Source organism: Macaca nemestrina, chromosome 12 (genome assembly GCF_043159975.1).
Source record: "Macaca nemestrina isolate mMacNem1 chromosome 12, mMacNem.hap1, whole genome shotgun sequence".
In the NCBI taxonomy this organism is placed as follows: Eukaryota; Metazoa; Chordata; class Mammalia; order Primates; family Cercopithecidae; genus Macaca; species Macaca nemestrina.
Genome location: NC_092136.1, coordinates 45,710,758 through 45,728,543, shown reverse-complemented (window position 1 = coordinate 45,728,543; position 17,786 = coordinate 45,710,758). Strand labels below are relative to the sequence as shown.

General features: G+C 44.8%; 1 protein-coding gene and 1 long non-coding RNA gene across 14 annotated transcripts in view; one reads left to right on the top strand and one right to left on the bottom strand.

Annotated features, from left to right (window-relative positions):
* The window catches only part of LOC105486999 (neuron navigator 2), a 767,789-nt gene that overhangs the window by 603,706 nt on the left and 146,297 nt on the right, over positions 1 to 17,786 (top strand). The window lies entirely within an intron of this gene.
* The window catches only part of LOC139357495 (uncharacterized), a 64,987-nt gene continuing 48,827 nt past the window's right edge, over positions 1,627 to 17,786 (bottom strand). Inside the window, exons 4-5 of the long non-coding RNA XR_011610774.1 lie at positions 8,969 to 12,716; positions 1,627 to 8,665 (exon numbers count right to left, since the gene is read on the bottom strand). This is a non-coding gene — a long non-coding RNA (uncharacterized lncRNA). The remainder of the gene's footprint in view (positions 8,666 to 8,968; positions 12,717 to 17,786) is intronic.

The window sequence follows — 17,786 nt, the reverse complement described above, 5'->3', positions numbered from 1 at the left end:
AAAATTTAATTAATTAATTAATTAATTAATTTTGAGACAAAATCTTGCTCTGTTGTCCAGGCTGGAGTGCAATAGCACAATCTCAGCTCACTGCAGCCTCCACCTCCTGCATTCAAGTGATTCTCCGGCCTCAGCCTCCCGAGCAGCTGGGATTAGAGGCACATGCCACCATGCCCAGCTAATTTTTGTATTTTTAGTAGATGGGATTTCACCGTGTTGGCCAGCCTGTTCTCAAACTCCTGACCTCAAGTGATCCACCTGCCTTGGGCCTCCCAAAGTGCTGGGATTACGGGTGTGAGCCACCACGCCCAGCCCAGGCCACCCTCTCTGCTGGAGAGCCGTGGTCTGTAGGCATCTTCTCTCTCTACTCAGTACTATGCAAATGGACCTGGAAGACAGACACCTGGGGGCTCACAGACAGTCCCTGAGCACCCCTGTTTTTCCTGCTAAGCCTTTGCATAGTTCTCATCTAGAAAACCCAGTCCATATTTCTTTTCTTTTTTTTTTTAATTTTAGTATTTTTCTTCTTTTTATATAGTGATGGGGTATCACTATGTTGCCCAGGCTGGTCTTGAACTCCTGGGCTCAAGCAGTCCTCCCACCTTGACCTCCCAAAGTGCTGAGATTATAGGTGTGAGTCACTGTGCCTGGCCTGTATTTATTTTTATCTTAAGCATGTAGATCACTCAAGTTGAAAATACCCTTCCCAGTATTTTTCAAGGGCCGGCAGCTACAGAGTGGCTCAACAGATTTATGATGGGAAGGTTGGAGAATACGAAGTTCGAGTTGAGGTGAATATGAAAAGAAACATTTGGACGAGGTTGGGAGTATTTTGGCCCTGAGACAGTCAGCCCATGTTGAAAGACTCAAAACAGAAGGCCATGTGTGCCTGTGCTTACATCAAGATAAGAAGCTTAAGTTTTGTTGGGACCTCATGAACCTCTCATCATGCTGTTCTGGAAGAAATGTACAATGAAAGAAACTTTAGAGTTGGAGGCAGAAGACCCAACTTCATATTTCTTGATTGGCAGCTGTGACCATAGGGAAATTACTTCCTTTCCTGAGCCTCTGTTCCCCATGTGTTAAACTGCGGTACACCTCTCAGGTGTGTGAGGAGGAGTAGAGGAGATGGTGTTTGTAAAGTGTTTGGCACAGATAGCCTGGTGGCTCCTTTAGCCCTATTGGAGTTATTACATCTGTTTGCCTTTTTAGTCTTTTATTTTATTTAGGACATTTACTAAGATGATGTCAGGCACAACATCTTATTCTTGAGCACAATGACCAAATAGATCCTGGCTGGGTCAGAGTTGGTCTGTGAATTAGTCAAGGTTCTCCAGATAAACAAAACAGTAGGGTGTGTGTAGGTTTGTGTGAGTATGGGTGTATGCGTGTGTAGAGGAATTGGTCATGTCATTGAGCAAGTCCAAAATCTTCAGGTGCCCTTGTTGCAGGCCAAGAGGGGATTCTACCTTTAGACTGCCTTTAGACTTGAGCTGTGACATCAACTCCTCCCTGGGTCTCTCAGCCTATTGGCCTGCCTACTGGCTGAGAGACCCAGAGAAGAGTCAGGGTTGCAATCCAAATCTAGAGGCAGTCTGGACGTAGAATCCCCTCTTGCTCAGAGGACATCAGTCTTTCAAAGCCTTCAACTGATTGGATGAGACCCACCTACATTATGGAGGATGATCTGCTTTACTCAGAGTCTACTGATTTAGCTGTCAGTCTCATCTAAAATATTCCTTTGCAGCAATATCTGGACTCTAGCGTTTGACCAAATATCTGGGTATTGTGCCCCAGTGAAGTTGACACATAAAATCAGCCATCCTAGCCTGTAAGCAGGCCTTGCCATATGATCAGTGGGAATGAGTCATCTGAGGCAGGAGGCAGCTCACCTGTGGCCCAGGGTCAAAGAGAGCAACACATCAGCTTGAATAAACATCTGCAAGGGCTCAAAGCTAATGCACCCTACTTGGGATATCACCACAAATCAAGACTGTATGCCTGCCTTGGAAGAATCATTGCATCCCTTCCTGCGTCCCCCGGGTCCTGGTAAGAAATCTCCCTGAGAAATGGAGGTTTTGTCCTTTCCTCTGAATCCTGAAATAACTGCAGAGTGAGACAGACACACTGGCATGGACACCTCCAGAGAGATGATGGTTTTTGAGACCCAGAAGTGAAATAAGATTCCGAGCCTAAGGAGAGGCCCCAAGTTTGTCTCCAGAGCCTTCTACCTATAAATCAAGCCCACATTCACTTCTTGATCTTGGGAACAGTGGGAGACAGGGTCTGTGGTTATCTCCACTGCATCACTGGAGTCTTGTATCCCTTTCCCAGAGCTTTGTGCTTGTAATCATCCAGTCATCTGTTTCGAAATTAGAAATCTCACATACTTGAGCAGTGAAGTTTAAAGGGTGAAGTCAACTCAAGTTGTCAGAAACATGGGACAAAATAAATGTGGTGTTGGCTCTATAGAGAAGGGGGAAGGCCACAGAGGACTCAATAGCGCCTGCTAACCCATGACTTGCTGCCAGTCCTGCTGTGGTGGCACTGTAATTCATAATCGCTAACTGCTTTGGAGACTTTATTATGTGCTAGGCACTGTGTTGAGCTCTTTACATGCTTTTCTCACGTACTCTTTCCATTGGTTCTTTGCAGTAGAGACTGTTTCTCGTCCCACTTTTACAATCAAGGGGACGAAGCTCTGAGAGGTAAAGTTACTTGGCCAGGCCACATAGACAGTAACTGGTGGAAGCAAGCATTCAGCCAGGCTGATTCAAAGCCCGGGCTCCCAAGCACCCTATAGGATGGTGGTTTACTATAGCTAGACCCCACACTCGGAATATCTGAATATATGGAAGGCAAGACCAAAAAGGAAGAGCATGCACCACCTGAACGTCGGAAGCCCTAGATACTCCCAGTGCCATTTGAAGGAGCTATGAAGGGACCTGAAATTACCATTTGGAAGGGTAAGGCACAGAGGAGTGCGTTACGTAGGAACTTAAAAAAATAGTTGGAGAATGCTTGTGCAAGGACCATGGAGGCTGTGGCAGGGGCAGAGGCAGATACTTCTCTTTGCCTCGAAAGCAATATTATGTGTTTAATTTCAATTAAATGTCACAGGTCTTTACTGTAGCATGAGAAACACTTGTGTCAACATTCCCCAGTGCTTATGCAGAAAGTGAATGGGGGCAAAACTGGTTCTGTGTGTGCTGGAAATGAAAACTGATGAGGTGCTCAGAGGCAGGAAAGTTCAGATCAAGAGCCAATTCTGCACGGTGATTTACCAAAGCGCCTTACCGCAATGTGGCTTCCTGTTGTTAAATCTCATGAAAGTGGGCATTTCAGTCACCTACGGTTTCTAGACGTAGTACCCGAATTTCTCTGAGGAAATTCCACTCCCTCAGACCCTCACCCACGGCAAACCCAAACAAAACCCACAATTACAAGCTCAGCGCCACCCTGAGACCTCAGAATCGTGCACGGCAAGTTAGAGCTTTATTAATCGAGTGACTTTTGCCTTACTCTGTGGGAGTTGTTAATTAAAACCACTCAACCATTGAGAGAGACGGAGAGAGACAGAGATTGAGGACAGCTAACAGACTGGATTTTCTCACTCCTTTGCAAGCTGGTGTAGCTATTTTAGAAACTGACACGGACTTTACAGTTGGCTAAACCATGCACCAGATTTGTATGTGAGGCTCCTTGGGAACAGCTTTCATTTAATGCCCTGCAGCCAGGCCCTCCGGGTACAAAGAAACTGCCTAGCCTCTAACCAAGTATATAGAACAGTTAATAACAATGACCATTGTAATAATATTAACACGACCAGCTGCTGTTTATTGAGCACTTTTAAATGCCAGACACTGTGCTTTATATACATTATCTCTTTTCATCCTCAATTTTTTTTTTTTTTTTTATGAGACAGGAGCTTAAGAGCTCTGTTGTGCAAGCTGGAGTGCATTAGCATGATCATAGCTCACTGAAACCTCGAATTCCTGGGCTCAAGCAATCCTTCTGCCTCAGCCTCTTGAGTAACTAGGGCTATAGGCACGTATCACCACACCCAGCTAATTTTTTTTAAAACATTTTTTGTAGAAATGATGTCTTGCTATGTTGTCCAGGCTGGTATCAAACTCCTAGCCTTAAGCGATCCTCCTGTCTTAGCCTCCCAAAATGTTGGGATTACAGGCATGAGCCACTACAGCTGGCCTCTTTCTACTTTTTTTTTTTTCTTTTTTTTTTTTTTTTTTTTTGAGTTGGAGCTTCACTCTTGTTTCCCAGGCTGGAGTGCAATGGTGCAATCTCGGCTCACCACAACCTCCGCCTCCCAGGTTCAAGGGATTCTCCTGCCTCAGCCTCCTGAGTAGCTGGGATTACAGGCATATGCCACCATGCCTGGCTAGTTTTGTATTTTTAGTAGAGACGGGGCTTCTCCATGTTGGTCAGGCTGGTCTCGAACTCCTGACTTAAGGTGATCCACCTGCCTCAGCCTTCTAACGTGCTAGGATTACAGGTGTGAGCCACTGGACCTGGCCTCCTACTTTAATCTCTATGTTCTAGGAACTCCTCTTCCCATTCTCCTGATGAGGACACAGGGATTTGGGGGGTACACTGGTAACTTGCCCAAGGTTGCAGAGGTGGTGAGCTAGGGAGCTGGGACTCAAACTTGGACAACCTGACTTCAGAGCCTGAATTCAACCACTCATTTCAGTACTTTCACTGACGCTGTGTACACATGTCTAAAATGTAATCGCTCTTCTTCCCCCCAAATCTGTTTTTCTTCTGTTTCCACCATCCATTTTTTTTTCCCCACAACCAGAACCCAGAATCTTAGACTCTTTCATTCCCTTATTCGTGGAATGCCAGTCACTGAGTTTGATGGATTCCATTTCTTGAGTGTCTCTTACTATGGTTTTTCTCTCATCTTGCCGCTCATATTTCTCACCCAGATGATGACAATTCATCCTTTCACCAATTTCCTTTCCTTTGATCCCAGTGCCCATCCCAACAAACCCATTCCACACATTGGTGAGAGAGCTCTTCCTAGAGCACAAATCTGATTATATTTTCTGCTTACATTCCTCAGTGGCTCTTCACTGCCTGTTCAGTAAACTCTGTTTTAGTTACTGTTTCTGTAAAACAAATTACTCTGTAATTTAGCTTCTTGAAACTACCATTTCATTATGTTCACGGGGTCTCTGCACCAGGAATTGGGACAAGATACGGCAGAGATGGCACGTGTCTGGTCTGCCATGTCTGGAGCCTCGGCTTGGAAAACACCAGGGCTAGCATTGACTTGATAGCTGAAGGCTAGAGTTACTCCAAAGTTTGTTCACTCCCACGTCTCACTCCTGGGCTGGGATGACTTGAAGGTTAAGATGACTGCAGCCTCTCCACATGGCTTGGCTTCCTGGGGATTGGCAAACTTCTTACATGGAGCTCAGGGCTCAAGGGCAAAGGGTACAGTGAACAATGCAGAAGCTGCCTCACCTTTTATCATCTAGCCTTGGAAGGCGGAGACTGTCCCTTCTGCCATACTGTATTGGTCAAAGCAGTCATGAGCCCTCCAGATTCGAGAGGGAGGTGCATCCTTCCTGTCAGTGGGAGGATGGCAAGGTCACCTTGCATGTGGGATCAGAGATGTTGCTGTGATCATCTGTGGCAAATACAGTTCACAACAATATATCCCCATAGCACCCAGCGTGATATGCAAGGCCCTCCCCCCATAGTCTCACATTAGAGTGTCTGTTCCGTGGAGACACAAGCCTTGTCTTTCTTGGACATTGTGTATCCCTGGTGCCTAGCACAGAGCATGGCTCATCATGGGCTCTCCTTTTGCATTTGAGACGCTAACAAATGATCGACTTACCCAGCCTCATTTCTTCATTTCCTGCCATCTCCTTCATCCCCTCCCTGACCACCCATCCTCTCCCCTCTCCAACTGCCATCCTGTTCCTGCCACTCTGAACCACAGACATTTTCCTTGATACGGATACCATGCTCTTGTAACTGAGCCTTTGCATGAGTCTGCTCTGTCCATAAACTCCTCCCCATCAATTACCACCCACCTGCCACAGTCCTTCAAGAGTCTACTGCAGCTAGGAAGCCTCCACTGATGCACGTTGATGGACATTAATAGTCCCCTTCCTCTGAGTTTCCAAACACCTGGTAACACCTCCCAGATGGCTTCTCTTAGGTTCTGTGGGCTTGTTTGTCACCCAGGCCAGAATATCCTTGAACAGAGGCATTGTGTCTTTTTACTCTCTCACATTTCCAACTTCTTCTACCAGACCTGTTGTGTATGCTTGGTAATATGAGTGAAATGAAAAGAGAGAGAAAGGGGGTGATAGAAGGAGCAGTTCTGCTGCTGCTATTAATAATACAGCTCATGTTCATTGAGTACTTTTCACGCGGCAGGTACTTTTCAGGCATTATCTCATTGAATTCTTGTAGAAATCCTGGAAGGCCTACAACATGCGATTGTCCCCATCTTACAGATGTGGAAACTGAGGATGAGAGAAGTCACTTGTCCAAGGTCATACAGCTACTAAAGGGTGCGACCAGTTTCAGGAAGCTTGAGAACCAAGCCTGTTCTCTTGGTGCTGCCACCTGCTGCCCTTTAGGCTCTGTAGACCTGAGGATTTTCTTACCTTTCCTTAGAGCTCTACAAAGCCTAACTTTCAACTGGATTCATAGGATAAGAATATGGGAGGCAACAGATTTTCTGCTAGCTAGACAATATCAAGCTCTGTTTTATTCTTGGTGCTAGGTTTTAAGGGGTTCAGAATGAGGCAGAGGTTCTTTTAGGAATGGATAACAAGGAAGGTACAGGATTCAAACCCCAAAACATAATAGAAATGTTTGTAGAAAGTACAAATATTGGCTTGGCATGGAAAGTACTTAGAAAAGCAGTAGGTTCCAGTGGACCAGACTTGAACCATAGATAGAAGTTAGACTTAGGTTTTGTATTGCCTAGACACCAAGTGACCATTAATCAACATAAGGAAAAACGTGCCCAAAATTACACCTGTCAAAACTAGAGGCAGTTGTGCAAGGACATGAGCCCTGTCACTCACTGTTCCTGGGAATATTCACTCAGAATCTGGAAAACTGTGTAACCCAGATATTACAGAAGGGGTTCCTGCATGAGGTGAGAAGGAGTCAGAGAGCTGATCTCTCAAAGGTCTTTCAGTTGTATAATTCAGGGTGTCCAGATTCCCATAGGAATCATTAGGGCTCAATTATAGACAGAGCAGACTGGGTATTGTATTCTGGAGATAAGGGTCTCCTTGGAATGCCAGGTTTCCACAGGTCATGCCAGCCTGGGGGCAATAGCAGAGGCACCAAAGATGTTTCTTCTGAAAAATGTTTAACCCATGCCTCCTTCTAATAAATACAAAAAGTGTACACATCTCCCTCCTACCCCAGGTTCAGATCTGGAAGATAAGGAAGTGGACTGTGGCTGCAGTCCAGATAAGAGAGTATGAGGACCACTGGAAACACAGTGTCCGCACACCGGCTGAGACGTTCATGACCTTTACTACCTAGAGTTTGTTTTTTTTTTGAGACAGAGTTTCACTCTTGTTGCCCAGGCTGGAGTGCAATGGCACGATCTCGGCTCACTGCAACCTCTGCCTCCCAGGTTCAAGCTATTCTTCTGCCTCAGCCTCCCGAGTAGCTGGGATTATAGGCACCCGGCTAATTTTTTGTATTTTTTTAGTAGAGATGGGGTTTCACCGTGTTGGCCAGGCTACCTCATGCCCAGGTTACCTCCAGAGCTCTCAAACTCCTGACCTCAGGTGATCCACCCACCTTGGCCTCCCAGAATGCTGGAATTATAGGCATGAGCCACTGTACCCAGCCTTAACAATAGGTCTTTAAAGTGTAAAAATGTTTTACTATTGAATGTGCTTTCTCAATATGCAGAGCCTAGGGAATTCTGCTTTGCCTTCAGTTCCATTTGAATTATGACTTTAACTTATCTGTCTACCTTCTTGTGGAAGCGGAAGTGTTTGAACAAGTTAAAGAGTGAAAAAAGGTACCCCATTATTTGTTCTGTGTAGTAGTATCAGGCAGCCACTATGACCAGCTCCTGGTGCACTGATAGAAGGTAATTTGAGTGTCCTATAGGCAACTGGCCACAGCTTGCTTTCTACTCTGAAGGTCATTGGCCTGTGTTTCGGCGACTTCTCAGCCTGTCTTTCCCTCCAGAGTGCTCCGACTGCTGCTAGGGTGCCCCTGCCACACCCTGTTCACACCTGCCGTGGCTTCTCCTTGTCCGCAGGCTGGCTGGGTTGCCTGGGTGCTTGGTTCCTTGACTTCTGAGTGTCTCATGCCCAGGTTACCTCCAGAGCTCCAGCAGCTGCCTTCCTACAGGGAGAAGCGTGTTCATCCACACAGTTTGTGCAACACCCTGTCCCTCTTGTGAACACACCTGTGGCACTGTCCTGACCTATACATGTTGAAATTCTAAAAGAGAAACACAGTTCTTTTGCCTTTCAAACTGAGCTCCCCACTATATTGCTTTCACTTTTCTAAGAATCAGATACAATGGGGAAATGAAACTCGCTTCAGCTCAAGTTCAGGATGCCATAGAGTGTGGCAGTAACATTGTTCCCAATACGGTGGACTCTCTGCTGGAGCCATGCTCTCCCTTAAATGAGACCTGGAGGCCGGGCGCGGTGGCTCACGCCTGTAATCCCAGCACTTTGGGAGGCCGAGGCGGGCGGATCACAAGGTCAGGAGATCGAGACCACGGTGAAACCCCGTCTCTACTAAAAATACAAAAAATTAGCCGGGCGCGGTTGTGGGCGCCTGTAGTCCCAGCTACTCGGGAGGCTGAGGCAGGAGAATGGCGTGAACCCGGGAGGCGGAGCTTGCAGTGAGCCGAGATCGCGCCACTGCACTCCAGCCTGGGCGACAGAGCGAGACTCCGTCTCAAAAAAAAAAAAAAAAAAAAAAATGAGACCTGGAAGGCCCACATCTTCCTGAAAGTCATTTTTGGACCCTTTCTGTATCAAAGTCTACTATTGATAGTATTTGACTTATTTCTAAAGCAGATGCAAGGATGCATCTCATTTCTCTTTGTATTCTCCAGATGCTTAACACATAAAATATACATACACTATTTCCTTTTTCCACAGGAGATATGTTCCAAGACCCTCGGTGGGTGCTTGAAACTGCAGATTGTGCTTAACTCTATATAAACTATGGGGGTTTTTTTGTATACAGACATACCTGTGATAAAGTTTAATTTATAAATTCAACACAGTAAGAAATTAACAACAGTTGACCGGGCGCAGTGGCTCACGCCTGTAATCCCAGCACTTTGGGAGACCAAGGCAGGCAGATCACAAGGTCAGGAGATGGAGACCATCCTGGCTAACACGGTGAAACCCTGTCTTTACCAAAAATACAAAAGCAAAATTAGCCAGGCGCAGTGGTGGGCACCTGTAGTCCCAGCTACTCGGGAGGCTGAGGCGGGAGAATGGTGTGAACCCAGGAGGTGGAGCTTGCAGTGAGCCAAGATCGCACCACTGCCTTCCAGCCTGGGCGACAGAACGAGACTCTGTCTCAAAAAAATAAAATAAATTAACAACAGTAACTAACAATAAAATAGGACTGTTGTTATAATATGCTCTAATAAAAGTTATGTGAATGTGGTCTCTCTCTCTCTCTCTCTCAAAATATCTTATTGTAACATACTCACCAAATGTCAGACCGCAGTTGACTGTGGATGACTAAAACCATGGAATGTGAAACCACAGATAAGGGAGGACTACAGTGAAAGCAGTTCTTTGTTTTTATTGAGACAGAGTCTTGCTCTGTTGCCCCGGGTGGAGTGCAGTGGCATGATCTTGGCCCACTGCAACCTCCACCTCCTGAGTTCAAGTGATTCTCCTGTCTCACCCTCCCCAGTAACTGGGATTACAGGCGTGCACCACCACATATGGTTAATGTTTGTATTTTTGGTAGAGGATTTTCACAATGTTGTCCAGGCTGGTCTTGAACTCCTGGCCTCAAGTGATCCACCTGCCTCGGCCTCCCAAAGTGCTGGGATTACAGACACTGTGCCCACTCCAACAATTTAATTGTTGATTGTTATTTATTCTTTCTTCAGTACATCAAGAAACACTTGGTAGGCACCTGTTTTGAGAGTTGAAGGCACAGTTATAGGGACTGCGGATTTTGAAGCAAAAATATTGGTTCTAAAATAATAATAATAGAGCTACCTTTATTGAACTTGTTGGGTGAAGTCTGGAGCACAAGAAACACAAGCCAACAGTTATAATAAATGTGAAATAAAGGAGCCAAGCTTCCATTTTATCATAAAAGACAGAAAAAGGGATTTACTGAACATACAAATACATTTAAATGAAAAAAAACCTTTGTGAATACTTTCTGCTTGTGTTTCCTTGGACAAATCACTCCAATTCTCTGAGTCTTCATTTTGCATCTGAAAAACCGTTAAACCAAATAATCTTTGAAATCCCCCCAGATCTAATATTCTGTAGTTCCATGAAACTACCTATCATGGATGTTTTTCTTAATGCTCTGTTGCACTGAAAGTGAGGTTTTAGAGTGAACACCTTCTCAGTGTGGTGTCCTCAAGTGGGAGGTGGAGGAGATGAACTAAAAGACATCCTGTAATTTAACATTAATATGTTAGATGAGGCAGAACATCATGGTGTGGGAACGCTACATGCCCTGGTGAAGATAGCACAAGTGTTTTAGTCATTGAAAGCACATCATCTGGTTTCGGGGAGTTTGTGTCATGTCTGGCCCCATAGGCACGTTTTTGAGTAGGACGCACTTTTGCCAACCTTAGTAGAAAAGGACGTTTTTCCATTGCTCACCATGAGAGGGACAGGGGGGTATTTGGTATGTGCCCAGCTGAAGAGGTTAGAGTGGTTGTTCTCTTTTCCTGTGGCCCGTGGTTTGCATAGGGTGCCTTTTCACTGTAGGATTTTATCTTAAGACTTTCTACCATGGTCTGCCTGCTTTTTAGGGGGCAAGCGGATGGGGTGATGGGTTTGGGACCCATTTTGCAGAGTATAAAAAAGGCGTTTTACACCCCAAAGAGAGAGCTGTGAGATTTCCCTTTCCTTGCTCAGAGCATGGGTGGGCCCCCCTGTAACATCCCAGCCACAGCCTTGTTTGCCCCCATGTAAATGTATCATATGCAACTTTTGTGGATGTACAACACACTTTTGGATAGTTTCTGTTAATACAGAAATCTGGTACTTTAATTGGTTCAAAATCTGAACTCTCCAGGAAGAAAATGACTGGTTTCCATCCTCACATATTTTAACTCAATGTTTTTCAAACTTTTTTCTTTTTTGAGACAGAGTCTCACTCTGTCACCCAGGCTGGAGTGCAGTGGCACGATCTTGGCTCATGCAACCTCCTTCTCCTGGGTTCAAGCAATTCTGCTGTCTCAGCTTCCCCAGTAGCTGGGATTACCAGCACGTGCCACCACGTCCAGCTAATTTTTGTAATTTTAGTAGAAACGGGGTTTCACCAAGTTGGCTAGGCTAGTCTTGAACTCCTGACCTCAGGTGATCTGCCTGCCTTGGCCTCCCAAAGTGCTGGGATTACAGGCATGAGCCGCCGTGCCTGGCCCAAACTTTTTTCTTTTTAAATGTCATGCCCCCTCCTGAAAGATCTCACACCGTGATTGGGGGTTAAGGAGGTGCAGAGCTGGAGGGTAAAATTAGATGTGGCTTTTCAGAATCACTGTATCTTTAGTAGCTCCACAACAACTCAAATTTTGTCAAACTTTACAGAATGCATTATCAGAAACATTGGGCCTTGAACATACTTTTCAAATTCCTGCTCCCTCCCTAGAGATAGGATCATTCCTACAGACAACCAGTGTTCTCAGCGGCCTATGTGCAGTTTCTGAAGGTGACATCTGGATGACCAAGGCCAGCATTTCATGTTGTCAGCTGTCATGTCTACTGTTCTTGTGGACTCAATGGCAGGTAATTTGAGCATCCCATAGTCACCTAGTTTTGCTTAATCCTCTACCCTTGAAGGCCAAAGGTCTATATATCTATTTCCTTGGTATTGATGGTTTATTTTTTGAATCCCATTTAGAATAAGTGCCCAGAATAATCATTGTCTTGATGAAAATATCACCTGGTAGAAACTTAGCATAGAAAACCACACACCGAGTTCACTTTACATGTTGAGTCCTTCGTATTTGTACATGCATGTCTGTGTGAACTACCTGATCTCCCTCACCCAACCCAACATTGCCTGGCAGACACCTTCAAGATGCTATGGGAGGTTTTCTTTCTCTAAGGAGCCTTTTCTGGTGTCTCTCTTTGAACCCCATGCAAATATTTACACATCTGCTTGCCCCAAGCCGACACTAAGCCCCTCAAGGTCAAGGACTGAGTCTGATTCTTATATCCCCAATACCCAGGCTAGTGCCTGCCTCTCGATTGGTGCTACATAAATGTTTGTTGCACAAATGCTACCACCTTAAACATAGGCCTCCTCTGGGCAAAGTCCTACCTGTGACTACGTGAGCCCTTCCTACAGCTTCTCCACAGTGCTTCCAGAAATCTAGTTGCTTGCTGAGCTTGAGTGACGTTCCCAAGGCCTGCTTTTTGCCTTTGTCTACAGCGGGGATTGTCTCACAATTACAAATTAGTCACCTTCTCATTCTGTCTCTTCTCAGTACACTGTGGCATTCTTTCAGCTGCAGTCTGGAAAAGACAAGGTGAAACTTGCAGGAACCTAAGTCAAAGTGCCAGCTGATTTCTCCCCAGTTTGGTAGACTTTGGTTGTTACCTGGGAGTGTCTGCATGAACCCAGAAGAGAAACAGACACTAGATGTCAGATTCCCACCCCTATAGGCTCTAGTCATCTTCCAAAGGGAACATACAATCCTCAAAGCCAGCATAAATTCTGCTGACTTAATGTGAAAAGTGAGCCTGTGTCTCAGAGCACTCTGAGGCTTGGGGAGCCGTAACAAATCACAGGAACGGTAAGACTTAGCAGCCCACAGATGATGATTGGCAGGTGTGTTTCAGCGTACCAGAAGTGCTCAGGAGAATGCATTTTCCAAAAGACACACAAAGCTTGCTAGTATGTTTTACCACCATGCAGAAATTTTCCACTTGATCAATCTCTCTGCTAGGAGTTTGGTGAAAGCAAGACCCAAGCAGTGATGAGATTGAGTCTATGTGCTAAAATTCAGGGTACCATGTGAATTGTAGCAATGCTATGAGCCACTGCTGGATTGGTTTATAGCAAACAGACAAGTCTTGCAATGTAGAAACCGTTGCAGAATACGTTGAAGGATCTACTCAGCCAGGATCCACTTCTGTCAGATTGTGTCGGCAATGTGGAAGGCTTTTCCAGAGGAAGAGCATCTGATTATGATGCCACGCTGAACTACCTGTGTGTTGTCCATAATATTTTGAATTCAGCATGTCTAATACTGCTCGCTCTTGCCACTTACCAGCCATGTGAGTTTCCAACAGTCGGACTGTCCTGAGGCTGGTAGGCATTTAACTACAAGACCATGAGTCACTCGATATTTTAGAAGAAATTTAAAGTAGTAACAGCTTTTATCAAGCCTTGATTAGAGATGGAGGAAACATTGTGGATTAGCTTCAACCTAGGTTAATGTGGACATTGTCCCCTAACGCAGAGGGGGCCAAGAGTAGTTACTAAGGGGATTTGAAGTTTAAATTACTGTTACAGTGTAGCCACATTATAGTCAACTAATTCTTAGGGAAACTGAATCCAATCTAACTTACAGTTCTTTCACCCAGGTCTCATGATTTAAGGCACCATTTCTCACAGTTTTAGCCTGACTACCTGCAAGAGAATTACTTGCATGTCTGTTAAGTAGGCTTGGGGGAAACAATGAATAGGTGGAGCATGGGGCATTTTTAAGGTGGTAGAATTATATTCTGTGATACTGTAATGGTGGGTAGGTGACATTCTGTATCAAAACCAGTAGAGCTATAAGACATAGAGTGAACCCTAATGTGACTTCAGTTAATAATAATGTATTAATATTGGTTCATCAATTGCAACAATGAACCATACTAATACAAAATATTAATAATAGCCCCGGAGCAGTGGCTCACATCTGTAATCCCAACACTTTGGAAGCTGAGGTGGGAAGATGGCTTGAGCCTAGTTCAAGACCAGCCTGAGCAACATGGCAAGACTCCATCTCTACAAAAAGTTTAAAAATTAGGGCATGGTGGCCTGCACCTATAGTCCCAGCTACTCGGGAGGCTGACACAGGAGGATCCCTTGAGCCCAGGACTTTAGGACGGCAGTGTACACTCTACCCTGGGTTACAAAGCAAGACCCTGTTTCTGAGAAAACAAAATGTACATAATAATAGAGCAAAGCGTTGGGGGAAAGAGGGGATATAAAGGAACTCTGTAATTTCTGTACAGTGTTAGAGAAAGTGTCTCTTAAAAAGTAAAGTCTGTGTTTTTGTTGTTGTTGTTGTTGTTGTTGTTGTTGCAAGATTTGGGCCTCACTAAATACATCTTGCATGTATGAAGTCGAGGCATTGGAATAAGCATTTTGGTCAGGCTTTCCAGAGGATTTAGGTGTATTCCGAGGTTTGAGAATTCCTGGATATCAGTCCATCTCCTTTCACTATCTGTTTTATTCCAAGAAAGAGCTTAAAGCGGCTTTGTCTAGAGAACTGTCTCCTGTGTGTTAGGATGTGTTTCATCTTCCAGAAGTGGACAAAAAGCTTCCTGCTAATGCTAGAAATATTTGCTACAATTCCACACTGACAGTTGAACCACAATAAAGACAATTCAGGCAAGACAAGTTTCAGACACAGGGACTGTCAATTTTCGAATGCATGCAACCTTTTTTCAGAAGTGTGCCCTGCCTGCATCCATTTCAAACAAGTGTAGCCATGGATTATAATTAAAATTTTACATATGTCTATTGGTTTAAGGGTGATAAGTACACTATTGTTATAATCCTTGACTCTTTGTGCATTGAAGTATGTATTTTATTAGGGCTACTATGGGCCTTTTTAATTAAAACGCTTCTGGAGTTTATATATGTATAGATCTTTTTATTTTTATTTGTTTATTTATTTATTTATTTTTTGAGATGGAGCCTCATTCTGTTCCCCAGGCTGGAGTGCAGTGGTGCGATCTCGGCTCACTGCAAGCTCCGCCTCCCGGGTTCACGCCATTCTCTTGCCTCAGCCTCCCGAGTAGCTGGGACCACAGGCGCCCGCCACCATGCCCGGCTAATTTTTTGTATTTTTAGTAGAGACGGGGTTTCACCGTGTTAGCCAGGATGGTCTTGATCTCCTGGCCTTGTGATCCGCCTGCCTCTTCCTTCCAAAGTGCTGGGATTACAGGCATGAGCCACCGCGCCCAGCCTAGATCTTTTTAAACCAAAATGCTCTGGGAATTAGTATTAGAGGAAATTTTATTAGACTTGTGGAAAGTCACATTGCATTTTGCAAAAGACACACAAACCTTGGTAGCCTGTTTTACCACCACACAGAAATTCTCCACTTGATCAATCTCTCTGCTAGGAGTTTGGTGAAAGCAAGACCCAAGCAGTGGTGAGATTGAGTCTATGTGCTAAAACTCAGGGTAACATGAATTGTAGCAATGCCATGAGCCACTGCTGAATTGGTTTATAACAAACAGACAAGTCTTGCAACGTAGAAATCATTGCAGAGTATGCTGAAGCATATACTCAGCCAGGATCTACTTCTGCCCTGTTTTAGCAAAGTCACTGCTAAGGTGGGGCCTGGAGGTCTGTGAGCCAACTCATGCTGGATGTGAATTTTGCACATGTGTGAGATGGGGTCCATAGTTTTCACTAGTTTCTCCCAAGGGGTTCATAACTTAAGAAAGTTTAGGAATTTCTTATTTAGACTGGATTTGGTTGTAGTTGTTTTTAAAATATATGTGTGCCATGTTATTGAAATATTGCATATGCTGTATAGTGTACGAAAACATAGGAATCAGAAATATCTTGATGAGAAATAAATATACATAGAAGCACTTGCGTTTTCACTCCTGGGTCATCGGTGCTCCCCACTACGGAGACCACTGCCTGGGTCCAGTGCTTCTTTTTCTTTAGTTTGCGCACAGATCACCTGGGGAGTTTATGGAAACGCTGAGTCTGATTTAGAAGGTCTGGGATACTGCTTTTTAAACAGCTTCCAGGTGATATTGAAACTGCTGCTCCCTGGCCCGTATTTCAAGCAGCAGGTAGATGGTGAGGCATGTGTTGAGTTGAGCTGCAGACGGTGACTCCCACGCTATGTCTTCTGTCTCTCTCTCTCTCAAGCAGTCCTCAGCACCGGCTTTAGGAAGCAGAAATGACAAAAGTCTATGCCACCAGTTTTCCCTGGTGAGGCTGGCAGGGGGCCCCTGGGACCTTTTGACTCCTCTTTAACTCAGGCCTGCCTTTTCCCGCTGCTGCCGCTGTCCCAATGGCCTGCTAGATCTGAGCCCTTGTTTGATTAGCTTAGCAACATCTTTGCAGGACTCCCCAGTGAGGTGTGCTCTGTTGACTGGGGCTAGCCAGAGTCAGCTCCAGACCTCCTGAGTGAGTTCACTTCTGCAGCAGCCTTGACTTCCTGCTCTACCGTGACCAGAAGATTGATCTGGGTTTTCCCAGTTATCTGGCTCACTTTGCAGCAGAGAAGCAGGGGCTAGTTAGTGCCCCTTCAACTGTGCGTTCTCCTGGGGGATGGCTTGTGGCCATTGAAGAAACTTCACAGCAGTGCCGTCTATTTGCCATGGTCACGTCATCCTATGCTCTGAACTGAGGTGGTGTGTGTTGTGGCCACAGGAGACTGCTCCAGGCTTGAATGAGCTAAGGGAAGATATTACTCACGATGTACGTTGAACTCCCAAATCCTCCTACAAAGAAAAAGTTGTTATCAACTTGGTGACATCCTGAAGAGCTGACAGTCCTGGAGGACAGTAGGAAATCAGGTAAAGGGTGCCCCAATTTTGCATCAAACAGAAAGGTAGGAAACTGGTTGGATTATCTAAGTCACATTTCCCATTGGCCTCTGCCAGCAGTTGTTGGAAGCATTTCCCCAAAGGCATGAAGGACGAAGATGTGTGGGTCTATGTTAGAAGAATTGCCCACTAAGTCATAAAAATGAAAGAGTCATTTCTTACCCCTCTTCTGCTTCACATCCCCTTGTTTCTAAATTGTGTGGATTATGCAGTCTGTCTTATTTATAGTTAAAGTCCTGCTGCCCCAGGGAACCCCAACCGAGTAAAGGCATTCTCACCTTGGGCTTTCTCTCCAAAGGTTGCTGTTGGTTTTGTTTCATCTTGTGTCAGTTTGGAGTGATCCATAATCAGGAAGAGGCGACACTGTGAATTTCACTTGAATTTCACCTTTATTTGATTTTAAAATATGTAAGAATATGCTGTGAGTAGGATGTTAGAGTCATGCAACATGTCTCTGAACTTGTCATGGGGGACAAAGGGTTTTTGATAAATGAAATATGCTACACCTGCCTCAACATTTATGCCTAAAAACTCATTGAGGACAAAGTGGTTTCCATGTGTTTCCTTAGCAAAATTTTAAGCCAAGTTCACTAAATTTTAGTGCTGCAGTTTTATAATTCTCACTGAGAAACTGAGCCCATTTTTTTCCAGTCATATTTTTGCATTTCAGATGCATTCTCTTCTTCCTTAAGCCAATGTGGCCACCGCTTTTCTTTTCATAAAGATCAGCTTTTTTCTTTCTTCCTTTTTTTTTTTTTTTTTTTTTTTTTTTAAGACAGAGTCTCA